Below are 16,905 nucleotides of genomic sequence, written 5' to 3' on the forward strand. Positions count from 1 at the left end.
AAACTCATTAATCATCTAAGACCAAATTAAAATAGCATGCTTACCAATTATTTCAACTTAATGTGAAACATACAAGTTGATCCTTGAACAACATGGGGATTAGGGGTGTTGATGCCTACATAGTCAAAAGTCCATGTATAACTTCTGACTTCCCCCCAAAAACTAATTGCCAACTATTGACTAGAGGCCTTAACCAGTGAAATAATCAGTCAATTAACACATATTTTCTATATGTATTATATACTGTATTCTTACCATAAAGTAAGCTTGAAGAGAACATGTTATTCAGAAAATTACAATGAAGATAAAAATATATTTACAGTACTGTACTGTACCAAAAAAGCTGACTATAAGTGCACCCACATAGTTCAAACTCTGTTGTTCAAGGGTCCACTGTATATTAAATATTTTTTCAACAATGATTAATTTTTGAGAGAAAGAGTGTGAGTGGGGGAGGGGCAGAGAGAGAAACAGAATCAGAAACAGGCTCCAGGCTCTGAGTTGTCAGCATAGGGCCCGACACAGAGCTCAACTTCACGGACTGCGAGATCATGACCTGAGCTAAAGTCGGACTGAGCCACCCAGGTGTCCCAAAGGTCAACTGTATATGAAGAGTACAAGAATCTGCAAGGAATATAAAACTGAGTAAACTAGTCACTGTAAAAAAAGATATTTTTGGTTCCTAGAGGGAAAATAAACCAATATACAAATAATTAATGAGAGGCAAAGAAAGATGAGGCCATATTTGTTGGGAAGCCTCTGACATGCCTTTGTCTTTCCTTTCTTAAAAAATAATGGATTGTGACTGCTGCTGTTCTTTTTTAAAAATTTATTTAATTTACATCCAAATTCATCAGCATATAGTACAATGATGATTTCAAGAGTAGATTCCTTAATGCCCCTTACCCATTTAGCCCATCCTCCCCTCACAATCCCTCCAGTAACCCTCTGTTGTTCTCCATATTTAAGAGTCTATTATGTTTTGCCCCCCTCCCTGTTTTTATATTATTTTTGCCTACCTTCCCTTATGTTCATTTGTTTTGTATCTTAAAGTCCTCATATGAGTGAAGTCATATATTTGTCTTTCTCTAATTTTGCTTAGCATAATACCCTCTAGTCCATCCACGTAGTTGTAAATAGCAAGATTTCATTCTTTTTGATTCCTGAGTAATACTTCATTGTAAATATATGCCATATCTTCTTTATCCATTCATCCACCGACAAACAGTTGGGCTCTTTCCATGCTTTGGCTGTTGTTAATAGCGCTGCTATAAACATTGGGGTGCATGTGTCTCTTAGAAACAGCATGCCTGTATCCCCTAGATAAATACCTAGTAGTGCAATTGCTGGGTTGGAGGGTAATTCTGTTTTTAATTTTTTGAAGAACCTCCATACTGTTTTCCAGAGTGGCTGCACCAGTTTGCATTCCCACCAGCAGTGCAAAAGAGATCATCTTTCTCTGCATCTTCGTCAACATCTGTTGTTGCCTGAGTTGTTAATGTTAGCCATTCTGACAGGTGTGAGGTGGCATCACACTGTGGTTTTGATTTGTATTTCCCTGATGATGAGTGATGTTGAACATTTTTTCGTGTGTCGGTTGGGCCTCTGGATGTCTTCTTTGGGGAAGTGTCTATTCATGTCTTTTGCCCATTTCTTCACTGGATTGTTTTTTGGGTGTTGAGTTTGATAAGTTCTCTATAGATTTTGGATACTAACCCTTTATCTGATATGTCATTTGCAAATGTCTTCTTCCATTCCATTGGTTGCCTTTTAGTTTTACTGATTGTTTCCTTCACTGTGCAGAAGCTTTTTATTTTGATGAGGTTTTAATAGTTCATTTTTGCTTTGGTTTCCCTTGTCTCCAGAAATGTGTTGGTAAGAAGTTCTTGTGGCCAGGATCAAAGAGGATTTTGCCTGTTTTCTCCTTGAGGATTTTGATGGCTTTCTGTCTTACATTTAGGTCTTTCATCCATTTTGAGTTTATTTTTGTGTACGGTATAAGAAAGTGGTCCAACTTCATTTTTCTGCATGTCACTGTCCAGTTTTCCCAGCGCCACTTGCACAAGAGACTGTCTTTATTCCACTGGATATTCTTTCCAGTCAAAGATTAGTTGGCCATACATTTGTGGGTCCATTTCTGTGTTCTCTATTCTGTTGCTTTGATCTGAGTGTCTGTTTTTGTGCTAGTATGTGACTGCTGTTCTTAAAGGAAATGTGTCATGATCTTGATCAGTGCAAGCCAACAGAAATATACATAGTTTAAAAATTTCCAGCACAGGAATTATATCTGGAAGAAGGTGGAGGAGGATGACCCTAAGCTTACCTCGTTCCATGGATACAATTAGGTAACACACATCAATGTAAATAACCCAGAAAATGACCAAAGACTGGCAAAGCAGACTCTACACAGCTAAATACAGAGAAGCCATGTCAAAGAAGGTAGGAAGGGCTGAGAGGCAGTGGGGAGCTAAACAGACCCAATGGACTCTCCGTGGGACTGTCTGCAGGAGAGAGGATGCTGAGCACAGGAAGGGGAAAGAAACACACCCCCGGCACCAGGAAGAGGAAGCCCCATAATATTTGGCTTTGAAAGCTAGAGAGGCTGAATATCACAAGTTTTTACAATCAGCAGGTCTTCAACACCTGAAACATTAAAAATAAGAGGTGGGCTCCAAGTCCTTAAATATGCCCTTGGCAGGAGACCATCCAAAGTGATGCCACAAGCCTGGAGGTGTGCAAGCAGCTCTGTAAAGGGCCAGCACCACTCCAAAGTGACCCCTATCCTGGGAAGATAGAAAGATAACCACACCAGTCCAACTGCAGCCCCAGGAATGAGCTGGAGGCAAACATCTACTCTGGCTGCAGTACCTAACCAGCAATGAAAGCTTGTCAGGGTGGGGTGTCTTGGTGGCTCAGTCAGGTAAGCGACTGACTCACTGTTCCTGAGATTGACCCCTACATTGGGCTTTGTGCTAACAGCACAGAGCCCGCTTGAGAGTCCTCCTCTCTCTCTGACCCTCCCCCACCCTCTCTCTCTCAAAATAAACAAACATTAAAGAAGAAAGCAAGCAAGCTTGTCAGGGCAAAACACAGAAAAAGCACCCAGAAATTCTATGGCACAGCATCTCTGGCAAATGCTGGGTCTGACTCAACTCAAACCCAAGGCAAGCAAAAACCAGCTCATTAGGAACACTGGGACCAAATCCTACCTACAAGAAGGCAAAGAGAGCCATTGCAGATGACTGGGCTGAAGGCAAAAGTGGCTTAGCCACAACAGTAAGGCACACACAACACACAAAGAGATACCTTTGAAACTCCATATTCTGGTGAACAGGGGGCACTGCATTGCAGGCTCTATAGAACCTCTTTTTCAAAAGGCCATTACTTTCAAGTATAGGAGATTTAGATGACTTTCATAACGCACAGCCAAAGACATAAAGAGTTAGACAAAATGATACCTAAATGAAACAGATAGGTAATATGCCTGATGAAAAAGTTAAAGTATTGGTCATAACTATAATCACTGGACTCCAGACAAGAATGGAAAAGACTTCAGTTAAGACGAAGTGGAGGAGATCGTTAAGAAAGAACTAGATAACCTAAGAAAGAATCAATCGAGATGAGAAACTTGGTAACTGAAATTAAAAATAAACTAGGCAGGAGAAATAATAGACTTGAGGAAGCAAAGAACAGATAAGTGAACTGGAGGAAAGAGTAATGGGAAACAAGCTGAAAAGGAGACAAATAATAATGATAGATGAAACAACACTTAGGAAACTCAGCAACACCATTAAAGATAATAACATTTACATTATGGGATCCAAGAAGAAGAGACAGAAAAGGGGGCAATTTATTTGAAGAAATAATAATGGAAAACTTCCCAAATCTGGGGAAGGAACCAGAAATCCAGATCCAGGAGGCACAGAAAGCTCCCAACAAAAATCAATCTAAGGAGGTCTATTCCAAGACATGTAGTAATTAAAATGGCAAACTATAGTTTTAAAAGCAGCAGGAAAAAAGAAAAAGTTACATACAAGGGAAAACCCCACAAGGCTATTAGCTGATTCTTCAGCAGAAACTTTGTAGGCAAGAAGGGAGAAGGCATGATATATTCAAAGTGCTGAAAGAAAAAAAACAATCTACAACCAAGAATAAATACTCTGTCTAGGGGTGCCTGGGTGGCTCATTCCACTGAGCATCAGATTCTTGATTTTGGTTCAGCGGTTGACCTCATGGTTTGTGAGGTCAGGGCCTGTGTCGGGCTCTGCAGTGACAGTGCAAAGTCTACTTGGGATTCTCTTTCCCTCTCTTTTGTTCCTCTCCTGCCCACATGTGTTTGTTTCCCCCCTCTCTCAGATAAATATTTTTAAAAAAGAATACCCTGAAAGGGTATAATTCAGATTAGAAAGAGATAAAGAGTTTCCCAAACAAAAGTAAAGGAATTCAGCACCACAAAACTAGCCCTGCAAGAAATTAAAGAGGATTCTTTGAGTGGAAACAAACATCTTAAGTAGGAATAAGAAAAGTAGGAAACACAAAAGTAGTAAAATTAAGTATAACTATAAAAACCAGTCAAGGGATTCACAAAATAGAAGGATGTAAGGTATAACTCCATATACCTAAAACATAGGTGGGGAGGACAGGAGTAAAGAATGGATCCAAACTTAAGGAACCACCAACTTAACATAGACAGATATATGCAGAAGATGTTATATATAAACTAATAGCAACTAAAAATCAAAATCCAATAATAGATTTGCAAAAAAATAAAGATAAAAGAATCCAAAGTCTATCACTAAAGAAAGCCAGCAAACCTTTAGAGAAAAGAGCAAGAGAAGACAGGAACAGGGAAGAACTACAAAAACAACCATAAAACAAGCAACATCCATACCTATCAATAATTACTTTGAATATAAAGGGACTAAATGCTTCAATCAAAAGACATAGGAATTTGGAGTGGATAAGAAAAGCAAGGCCCATCATATGCTGTCTCTAAGAGACTCATTTCATACTAAAGATACATGCAGGGGTCCTGGGTGGCTCAATCCATTGAGTGTATGACTCTTGATTTTGGCTCAGAAGGTTTCCCCAGGGTTGTGGAATTGAGCCCGGAATTGGGCTCCGTGCTGAGCAGGGATTAAAGGCCGATTAAAAGTGAAGGAAAAGAAAAGCATTTCTCATGCAAATGGAAGTGAAAGCAAAACCAGGGGAGCAATACTTACATTGGACAAAATAGACTTACTTTAAAACAAAGACTGAAACAAGAGACAGAGAAAGACACTATCTAATCATAAAGGGAAAAATTCAACAAAATAGAACTAAATATTTATGCAGCCAACATGGGAGCATCCAAATATATAAAACAGCTAATGACAAACATGAAGTAATCAATAGTAGTAATACAATATAGTAGGGGACTTAGACACTCCACTTGCACCAATGGATAGATCATCCAAACAAAAAATCAACAAGAAAACAGTGGCTTTGAATGACTCATTGGACCAGAGGGATCTAATAGGTATATTCAGACCCTTCCATCGTAAAACAGTAGAATACACATTCTTTTCAAGTGTAAACATGACACTCTGCAATATAGGCTGCATGTTAGGCCACAAAATAAGCCTCAAGAAATTAAAAAAGATCAAAGTCATGCTATGCACCTTTTCCTGACTGCAACACTATGAAACTAGCAAGCAACCACAAGAAAAAAATCTGAAACAACACAAATACATGGAAGTTAAATATCATGCTAATAAATAATAAATGCATCAATTAAGAAATGAAAGAGGAAATCAAATACATTGAGACAAAAGAAAATGAAAACATAATGGTCCAAAATGTTTGGGATGCAGGAGAAGCTGTTCTTTTTATATTATTATTACTCTACAAATTTTTTTTACAGTTAAAAAAATTTTTTTAATTTACATACAAGTTGTTTGCATATAGTGCTATAATGATTTCAGGAATAGATTCCGGTGATTCGTCCCCTATGTACAACACCCAGTGGTCATCCCAACAAGTATCTTTTTTAATGCCCCTTACCCATGTAGCCCATCCCCTCTCCTGCAAAAGCTGTTCTAAATAAGAGGCAAGTTTTTAGCAATACAGACCTACCTCAAGATGCAAGAAACATCTGAAATTAACAACCTAACCTTACACCTAAAGGAGCTAGAAAAAGCTACAAAGCCTTAAAGTCATCAAAAGGAAGGAAAGGATGAAGATTAGAGCAGAAATGAATGAAACAAACTTTTCCCCTAAGATCAAGAATAAGTTAAGGATGTCCGCTGTCACCACTTTTATTCAGCACTGTATGGGAAGTTCTAGTTATAGCAACCAGACAAGAGAAAGACAAAGCATCCCAATTGGTAAGGAAGATGTAAAACTTTCACTATTTGTAGATTACATGATACTATAGACAGAAAACCCCTAACATTCCACAAAAACAAAAAAACAACCCTACTAGAACTGATAAATAAGGTCACAGGCCTTAAAAAAAAATTTCAACATACATAAATCCATTGCATTTCTATATGCTAATCATGTGTAGTAACAGAAAGAGAAATTAAGAGAACAGTTCCATTTGCAATTGTGCCAAAAACTGAAAGACACATAGGAATAAACTTAACCAAGGAGGAGAAAGACCTGTACTCTAAAAAGTATAAAATATTGATGAAGATGATACAAACAAATGGAGATATTTCATGCTCATGGGTTGGAAGAACAAATATTGTTAAAATGTCCACACTACCGAAACCAATCTACTGATTTAATTCAATCCCTACCAAAATATCTATAGCATTTTTCATAGAGCTAGAACAAATAATCTTAAAATCTGTACAGAACCACAAAAGATCCTAAATACCTAAAGAAATCTTGAACAAGAAGAATGAAACCAGAGGCATCATAATCCCAGGTTTCAAGATATACTACAAAGCTATAGTATTCAAAACAGTCTGGCACTGGCACCAAAATAGACATATTGATCAATGGAACAGAATAAGGAGCCCAGAAATAAACCATGACTGATCCTTGACAAAAACAAATCATTGACAAAGGACGCAAGAATATGCAATGGGAAAAAGACATTCTCTTCAACAAATGGTATCAGGAAAAGTCAACCAATTTCTTATACTATACACAAAAATAAACTCAAAATGGATTAAAGATCTAAATGTGAGACATGAATCCATAAAAATCCTTGAAAACAGCAGAGGCAGAGATTTCTCTAACATCAGCCATAGCAACATCTGTCTAGATAGGTCTCCTGAGGCAAGTGAAACAAAAGCAAAAATAAACTATTGGGACTTTATCAAAATTAAAAGCTTCGGCACAGCGAAGGAAACAATAGAACTAAAACACACCTACTGAATGGAAGAAGATATTTGCAAATGTCATATTGGATAAGCAGTTAGTATCTAAAATATATAGAGAACTTATGTGATTCAACATCAAAAAATACAATAATCCATTTTAAAAATGGGCAGAAGACATAAAAGGCCATTTCTCCAAAGAAAACAGATGGCCAAAATATACACGAACAGATGCTCAACATTACTCATTAGGGAAAAGCAAATCAAAACCACAATGAGATCACCTCACACCTGTCAGAATGGCTGTAATCAAAAATACAAGAAACAAGTGTTGGCAAGGATGTGGAAAAAAACAGACCCTTATACCCTGTTGTTGGCAGAGATGCAAACTGGTGTAGCCACTGTGGAAAACAGTATGGCGAGTCCTCAAAAAAAAAAAAAAAAAATCGAACTATCCTATTCCATTACTGGGTATTTACCCAATGAATATAAAACACTGATTCTAAAAGATATGTGCACCCCTCTTTTTATTGCAGCATTATTTACAATAGCCAGTTACAGACAACCCAAGTGGCCGTTAATAGATGAATGGATGAAAAGGTGGTACACACACACACACACACACACACACACACACACACACACAGAGGAATATTATTCAGCCATAAAAATGAATGGAATCTTACCAGTTGCACAACATGGATGGATCTAATGCTCAGTGAAATTAGCTAGTCAGAGACAAATACCATATGATTTCACTCATGTGGACTTTAGGAAACAAACAAAACAAGGAGGGAAAAAAGGAGACAAACCAAAAACCAGGCTCTTAATTGTAGAAAATAAACTGATGGTTACTAGAGGGGAGGCAGATGTGAGGATAGGTGAAAGCAGCGAGGAGGATTAAGAATACACTTAACGGGACGCCTGCGTGGCTCAGGTAAGCGTGTGACTTCGGCTCAGGTCATGATCTCATGGTTTGTGGGTTTGAGACCAGCGTCGGGCTCCGCTGTGCTCTGTGCTGACAGCTCAGAGCCTGGAGCCTGCTTTAGGTTCTGTGTCTCCCTCTCTCTCTACCCCGCCCCCACTCACAGTCTGTTTCTCTTTGTCTCAAAAATAAATAAACATTAAAAAAAATTTTTTTAATACACTTATCATTATGAGCACTGAGCGATATATAGAATTGCCAAATCACTATTTTTGCACACCTGAAAGTAATATAACACTTTATGTTAACCACACTGGAATTAAAATTTTTAAAAATCTTCCAATACATTAAAATGTTTAAAAAGTGTAAAATTTTGGTATTTATCCAAATATACTCAAAGTATTATTATTTCAACATGAACTCAGTGTAAAGTTTGAAGGTAATTTTATATTTTTATACATCTTCCAAATTGGTATTTAATATATATTTATAGCACATCTCAATTCAAATGCTAAATTGATTAGAAAGAAATGATTTGCAGTTGCATTTCATGAAACATACAGCTTAAAAAGTAGATATGCACAATCAAGCGGTTCCAAACATACTTACATTTTCCAGTAACTGAACTATCAGTTTTGAAATCTAAATTAATCAAAAAATAAGGTTTAAAACTTATTTCTTCAGTTGCATTAGCCACATTTCAAGGTTTCAATAACCGTATGTGGTTAGTGGCTACCATGTTAGACAACTGGACAATTCAAGCCTAGATGGCCCTTCTGAGAGCTAGCCTGCCCCCGGATAGATCATGTGCTGTGCCGCAAAACAAGTCTGCATGGATCTTAAAAGACTTAAATTACATCAAGCATCATTCCTGACCACAAAAGTATGAAACTAGGAATCAACTACAAGAATAAAACTGGAAAATTCACAAACATGGAGATTAAACAACATGCTATTACTGAACATTTGAACAATGGCTCAAGTAGGAAATCCAAAAATAAAAACTACCTTGAGACAAATCAAAGTGGAAATATAGCATACCAAAATATATATACGATGCAACAAAAGCAGTTCAAGAGGGAAGTTCATAGTGATAAATGCATTTATCAAGATATAAGAAAGACTTCACAAAACCTAACTTTATTCCTCAAGGACCCAGAAAAAGAACAAAGCCCAAGGTTTACAGAATGAAGGAAACAAAGACCAGAGCAGAAATAGAGTTTTAGGGGAGTCTGGGTGGCTCAGTGGATTAAGCATCTGACTCTTGATTTCAGCCTCAGGTCATGATATCACGGTTCGTGAGTTTGAGCCCTACGTAGGGCTCTGTGCTGCTGGTGTGGAGTCTGCTTGGGTTTTTCTCTCTCTCCCTCTCTGCCCCTTCCCCACTCACACACTCTCTCAAAACAAACAAACAGACAAACTTTAAAAGAAGAAATAGTCCTAAAAGACATTAGAAAAGATCAATGAAACTAAAAGCTGATTTTTTGTAAAGACAAAATAGACCTTTAGCTAGACTCACCAAGAGAAGACTCAAATAAGTGGAATCATAAATGAAAGAGATATTACAACTGATACCACAGAAATACAAAGAGAGAAAAGAGACTACTATGAACAATTATATGTCAATGACATGGACAACCTGGAAGATATGGATAAATTCCTAAAAACATATAATCCTTCAAGACTGAATGATGATGTAACAGAAAATCTGAACAGAATGATTACTAGTGAAAACACTAAGTTAGTAATCAAAAACCTTCAAACAAAAAAAAAATCTAAGACCAGATGGCTTCACATTTAAAGAATTAATACTAATCTTTCTCAAGCTCTCCCAAAAAAATAAAGGGGAAGTTTATTTATTTATTTATTGTGTGTGTGTGTGTGTGTGTGTGTGTGTGAGAGAGAGAGAGAGAGAGAGAGAGAGAGAGAGAGAGAGAGACAGACAGACAGACAGAGACAAAGGAGCCAAAGCAGGCTTGGTGCTTACAGCAGAGAGACAAATATGGGGCTCGAATTCACTAACTATGAGATCATGACCTGAGCCAAAGTTGGATGTTTAACTGACTGAGTCACCCACATGCTCTGAAGGGAAAGTCTTTCAAACTCATTTTATGAGGCCAGCATTACCCTGATACCAAAACCAGGTAAGGACACAAGAAAATTATAGGCCAATATCCCTGATGAACAAACATACAGAAGTCCTCAACAAAATATTAGCAAACCTAATTCAACAATACATTAAAGGCATCATGTACCACAGTCCAGCAGGATTTATTCCAAGGATGTAGGTATGGTTCAGCATCCACAAATCAATGATATACTGGATTAACTAAATGAAGCATAAAAACTATATGATTATATCAATGCAGAAAAAGCACGCAACAAAATTCTACAGCTGTTTATGGTAAAAACTCTCAATAAAGTGGCCATTGAGGTAAGATACCTCAACATAAAAGCTGTCTCCAACAAGCCCCACAGCTTATACCATACTCAACAGTGAAAAGATGAAAACTTTTCCTGTAAGATCAAGAACAAAATAAGGATACCCACTCTTGGCGATTCTGTTCAACACAGTATTACAAGTTCTAGCAAGAGCAATTTGTCAGGGTAAGGAAAAGGCAGTCAGATCAGAAAAGAAGTAAACTGTCAGTACTTGAAGATTACATGATAGTGTACATAGAAAACCCTCTAGACTCAACAACAAAAACCTGTTGAAACTATTCAGTAGAGTTGCTGGCCACAAAATTATTATGTGAAAATTTATACTGTTTCTATTCACTAGTAACAAACTGTCAGAGACATTAAGAATACAATTCCATTTACAATCACATCAAAAAAGAAAAACACAAAATGCCTAGGAATAAACTAATGAAGTCAAAGACCTGTACACTGAAAATTGTAACCCTGGTGGAAATAAATTGATGAAAGAAATTAAAGACGACACAAATAAATGAGATGTTCCAAGCTTCTGGACTGAAAGAATTAATATTGTTAAAATGTCCATACTACCCAAGGCAATCTACAGATTCAGTGAAATCCCTATCAAAATTTCAATGGCATTTTTCACAGAAATCAATCTTTAAATTTGTGTGGAACCACAAAAAAAACCTTTAAATAGCCAAAGCAATCTTGAAAAAGAAAAAAGTTAGCATTATCCTTCCTAATTTCAAACTATATTACAAAACTACAGTAATAATAACACTATGTATGGTATTGACATTGAAACAGACACATGCTCGGAGCCCTTTCTGAAGTAAGGCAGGTTTGCAAGGCTGGCCACTGAGCGAGCTACACCCACTTAACCCCCACTCAATTTCTGCTTGAGCACCAACCCCCAGGATCGACTTGCCTTCTTATGCTAAAAATATGTGAACTGTACCTGGGAAAAAACTTGTTATAGGAGTTTCTTCTTTTGTGATTATAGGAGCAAATGTTACATTTCCTGAGAAAACAGGCTATTGACCCCTGCTCACAAAAGAACTAACTTTTGCCTTTGCTATGTGCTAAAAAAACATTGCCTTGTATTTGAATGCTAAAGATCCCTTCCCTCCCCATATGATAAACATCTAGTCACCTACTTCAGTCACTATTGATAAAGGTTATGCTTGAGTCTTCTACCAGTCTATGTTCTGGGAGATTTTTACATACCAAAGAATTTGTTATCAGAAATTACTGTCTAAGGCAATTGCTACTACTCTTTTGTACCCCATACATTTTTCAATACATAAAGCTGACTCTTGGGTCAGTGCAGAGATGCCTGCCTGGTGAGCAGAAGGAAGCCGAGGCTCTCTCACTCACTTTTGCCAACACCGTCCATCCTTCAGGGAGCCCGCGACCTGCTGGAGCTGGACTCTGGCAGACACATAGATCAACTGAGCCCAGAAATGAAATTACACAAATTTGGTCTATTAATGTACAGTAAAGGAGTGAAAAGTACAGAATGGGCAAAGAACAATCTCTTCAATAAATGATATTTACAAAAATGTTTATTTAGGGACACCTGGGTAGATCAGTGAGTTAAGCATCCAACTTTGACTCAGGTCATGACCTCACAGTTAGTGAATTCGATTCCCAAATCAGTCTCTCTGCTGCCAGTGCAGAGCCTGCTTCAGATCCTCTGTCTATCTCTCTTGGCCCTTCCCCCGTTCATGCTCTGTCTCTCAAAAATAAACAATTAAAAATAAATAAAAATATTTGAGAGAAAGAGAATGTGCATGCATAAGTGTGGGAGAGGCAAAGAGAGAGAGAGAGACAACCCAAGCAGGCTCCACGCTGTCATCACAGAGCCTGACACGAGACTTAATCCCACAAGCCATGAGATTATGACCTGAGCCCAAATCAAGTCAGATGCTCAACCAACTGAGCCACCCAGGCACCCCTTCAATCAATAGCATTGGGAAAACTGGACAGCCACATGCTTCTACACAACAAAGGAAACATCAACAAAATGAAAAGGCCACCTACTGAATTGGAGAAAATATTTGCAAATCATATAACTGATAATATGGTAATATCCAAAATACATAAAGAACTCAATAGCGGAAAGTCAAACAATCCATTTAAAAAATGGGTGGAGGATCTGAACATTTTTCCAAAGAAGATACACAAATGGCTAACAGGTCCATGAAAAGGTGTTCATCACTAATCACCAGAGAAATGCGTATCAAAACCACAGTGGGATATCACATCACACCTGTTAGAATGGCTCTTATCCAAAAGACAAGAAATAACAAATGTTGGTAAGGATATAGAGAAAAGAGAACTATTGTATACTACTGAGAATGTAAACCAGTGTAGCTACTACTGAAAACAGAATGGAAGTTCCTCAAAATGTTAAAAATGGAACTACCATACAATCCAGCAATTGCACTTCTGGATATTTATTCAAAGTTAATGTAAACGCTAACTCGAAAAAATGTATGTGCCCATGTTCATTACAATAACCAAGACATGAAAGCAATCTAAGTGTCCACTAATGGATGAACAGATTAAGAAAATGTGTACAGTACAATAATGGAGCATTATAAGTAACGGAATATTATTCAGTCATAGAGATAGAACGAATTGGTGTTTGTCAGAAGAGGGCAGTAACAAATGGGGAAATTGGGTAAAGGAGGTTAAAAGGTACAAACTTCTAGTTATAAAATAAATAAGTCATGCAGATGTAATGTATAGCATTGTCATTATCGTTAATACTGTATTTGAAAGTTTTTAAGAGAATAGATCTTAAAAATTTGCATCACAAGAAAAATGATTTGTAACTATGTGTAGCACTAGACTTGTTGTGGTGATAATTTCACAATAAATACAAATACTGAATCACTATATACAAATACTGAATAATTATGTTGTACATCTGAAAACATGCTGTATGTCAATTATATCTCAATAAAAAACAAAAGATTTAACCTGCCTAGCTGTGGTAAAAAAAAAAAAGTATACTATATACCTAAACATCCTCTGTTGAAATTTATTCTTTGATAGTTTTCTCCTTAGTAAATAGTGTTAATTACTATTTTCATAGATTTCTGTGAAATACTAGGATAAACTTGTCAAGAGTCTCAAATAAAGCATAAGAAAATTTATGACTAGATATATTCACAGGGCCATAATTTCCAACCTGAAGTAATAAAGAGAGTCAGACATCATCAGGGGTCACCTAGGTGTCCCTCACAAGTGCTTCCCAAGTTGTTCATGAAACTTATTTTTGTTCTTACCCATGGAATGGGCTAAATATGAGTTGCAGAATTCCTTTGACTACTTAAGTCATTTAAAGCATGTCATCTTTGGGGGGGGGGGGGTCCAAGATGGCAGAGCAGCATGGAAGTTTTTTGCATCTCTGATCCCTGAAATGCAACTACAACACCAAACCATCTTGCACACCTAGAAAATTGATCTGAGGATTAACACAGCAATCTGCATAACTTGTACCACAGTACTGGGCAGATGTGGCACAGAGAGGTGAACTGGAAGAGAGGCAGGCAGTGGAGGGTAGGGAGCTGTTTTTCCTTGCAAAGAGCAGAGAAAGACGGGGGCAGAATATAGGGAAAGCACTCCGCCCAAAAGCAGCCAGAGAGAAAGAGAAAGAGTGGAAACACCCATAAGAGACTTAACAAGAAAGGGAGAAAGAAAAAAGGAGAAAGGAGAGAGTTTGGATACCCCTAAAACTCTATGAACAGAGGAGTGCAGCAGAACCTGAAACTTCACAGCTCAATACCTGGTGGAGCTCTGGTGGGAAAGGTGAATCCCCAGGAGTAGACACCAAGGTCTGAGGGATCCTCAAGCCACACAGGGAGAGGTGGTTCTCCTGCTGAGAGGATGCTTGGTAGAGGCTGTGTGACCTCCACACAGGCAAAGGTCCCAGTAGACCCCAGAGAACAGCCATGTTTGCTGGTGTTGGAATAAGGACATTAGGGGGTAGTGAAGCCTGGTGCCAGCTGTGTGTTGTGATTTACCATAATCCCTGAAACACTACTGCTACACGATTGCATGAAAATTTTGGGAGTGGGCTGGCACCCAGCCCCAGTCTCTGGGCATCTGCAGTGGCATGGTTGAGAAATGTTCCTGAGGGCAGGCCAGCACCTGGCTATTGCTCACAATGACATTCCCACAGAGGGTCTAAGTGGGTCAAAGCCACAGGGCCCTCTGAAGTGAGGGATTTGGAAAAACAGCCCCATCTGAGATAAAACTCAAGGGGGAGGTACCACCTGGCAGGCTGACAGCTTGGTCGTGGATGGTGCAGAAATAGGGAGTGGACAGAAGCTGCAGAAAAAGGAGAGGTGCTTGACTGTCAGTTGGGGAGAACACAGAGTTCTGATACCAGAGACAGGTTAGCTGGGGGACATTATTTTAACCTCTCCCAAGCATGCACATACAGAAGCACATGTGCCAAAACAATCCACCCCAGGAAGCTAAGCACCATCCAGTGGAGAATGGAGCTGGTACACCTAGCTCTGTCCCAAGTGCACCAATCGTGCTCTAGAGGAATACCAAAGTCTCTGCCTGCTTATTAGTCCAAAAACTATAGAGTGCTTCATATTTTGACTTCTAGGGGAAACTGGGTGGAATTCCAATTGTATTCCATTCTGTTCACTGGTCAATATTTTTTTATCTTTTTCATGTACACAGAGAGAAAAAAATTATTTTTATTTTCAATTTTTGTAAAAAAGGTTTTCAAATTTTTTCTACAATATTTTTTACTTTTTTGTAAAATTTTGTTTTCTATTTTTCATCATTTCATTTTATGCTATTTTACTTAATTACTTTAAAAAAATTTTTTTTGTGGTTTCCCTTTTTTCTCAATTCTATCAAGCTTCTGTCAACAACCAGACCAAAACACACCTAGGATCTAGCATCCTTGATTTGATTTTTTTGTGTTTTTTAAATTTTTTAATTTTAATTTTTTATTTTGTTAATTCTTTTTCTTCCTCCAAAATGACAAAACAAAGGAATTCACCCGAAAAGAAAGAACAGGAAGAAATGACAACCAGGGACCTAATCAACACAGATACAAGAAAATGCCTGAACCAGAATTTAGAATCACGATGATAAGAATACTAGCTGTGTTTAAAAAAAAAAAAAAAAGCATAGAATCCCTTTCTGTGGATATTAGAGAAGTAAAAGCTAGTTAGGATGAAATCTGAAATGCTATAACTCAGATGCAATCTCAAATGGATGCAACCATGGCATGGATAGATGAATCAGAGCAGTGATTCAGTGATATACAGGACAAACTTATTGAGAAATCTTAGCAGAAAAAACAAAAAAGGAAAACTAAGGCAAAAGAATACAATATAAGAATTAGAGAACTCAGTGACTCATTAAAAAGGAATATCTGAATTATAGGTGTCCGAGAAGATGAAGAGAGAGAATAGGTGATAGAAGGTTTATGTGAGCAAATCATACCAGAAAACTTTACTAACCTGGGGAAAGGCACAGACATCCAAATCCAGCAAGCACAGAGGACTTCCATTAGATTCAACAAAAACCAACCATCAACAAGGCATATCATAATCAAATTCACAAAATCCACAGACAAGGAAAGAATCATGAAAGCAGCAAGGGTGAGAAAAGTCCTTCACCTACAAAGGAAGACAGATCAGGTTTGCAGCAAACCTATCTACAGTAACTTGTCAGGACAGAAAGGAGTGACAGGATACGTTCAATTTGCTGAATCAGAAAATTAGGCAGCCAAGAATTCTTTATCCAGCAAGGATGTCATTCAAAATAGAAGGAGAGAGAAAAAGTTTCCCAAACAAAAATTAAGGGAGTTTGTGTGACCACTATACCAGCCCTGCAAGAAATTATAAGGGGGACTCTCTGAGGGGAGAAAAGATGAAACAAAACAAAAAGGACCAAAAGCAACAAAGACTAGAAAGGACAAGAGACCACCACCAGAGACTCCAACTCTACAGGCAAGACATTGGCAATAAATTATATCTTTCAATACTCACAATAAATGTCAATGTACTAACTGCTCCAATCAAAAGACAAAGGGTAACAGAATGGATAAGAAAACAAGATCCATCTAAATGCTGTTTATAAGAGACCCATTTTAGACCTAAAGACACCTTCAGATTGAAAGTAAGAAGATGGAGAGCCATCTATCATGCTAATGGTCACCAAAAGAAAGCAGAAGTAGCTGTACTTATATCAGACAATCTAGATTTT

General features: G+C 37.7%; 1 protein-coding gene across 2 annotated transcripts in view; it reads right to left on the reverse strand.

The window, feature by feature from the left end:
* Positions 1 to 16,905, reverse strand: part of BRDT (bromodomain testis associated) — a 56,286-nt gene that overhangs the window by 6,897 nt on the left and 32,484 nt on the right. The gene's annotated exons all lie outside the window — the stretch shown is intronic.

This window comes from Suricata suricatta, chromosome 8 (genome assembly GCF_006229205.1).
Source record: "Suricata suricatta isolate VVHF042 chromosome 8, meerkat_22Aug2017_6uvM2_HiC, whole genome shotgun sequence".
NCBI lineage: Eukaryota > Metazoa > Chordata > Mammalia > Carnivora > Herpestidae > Suricata > Suricata suricatta.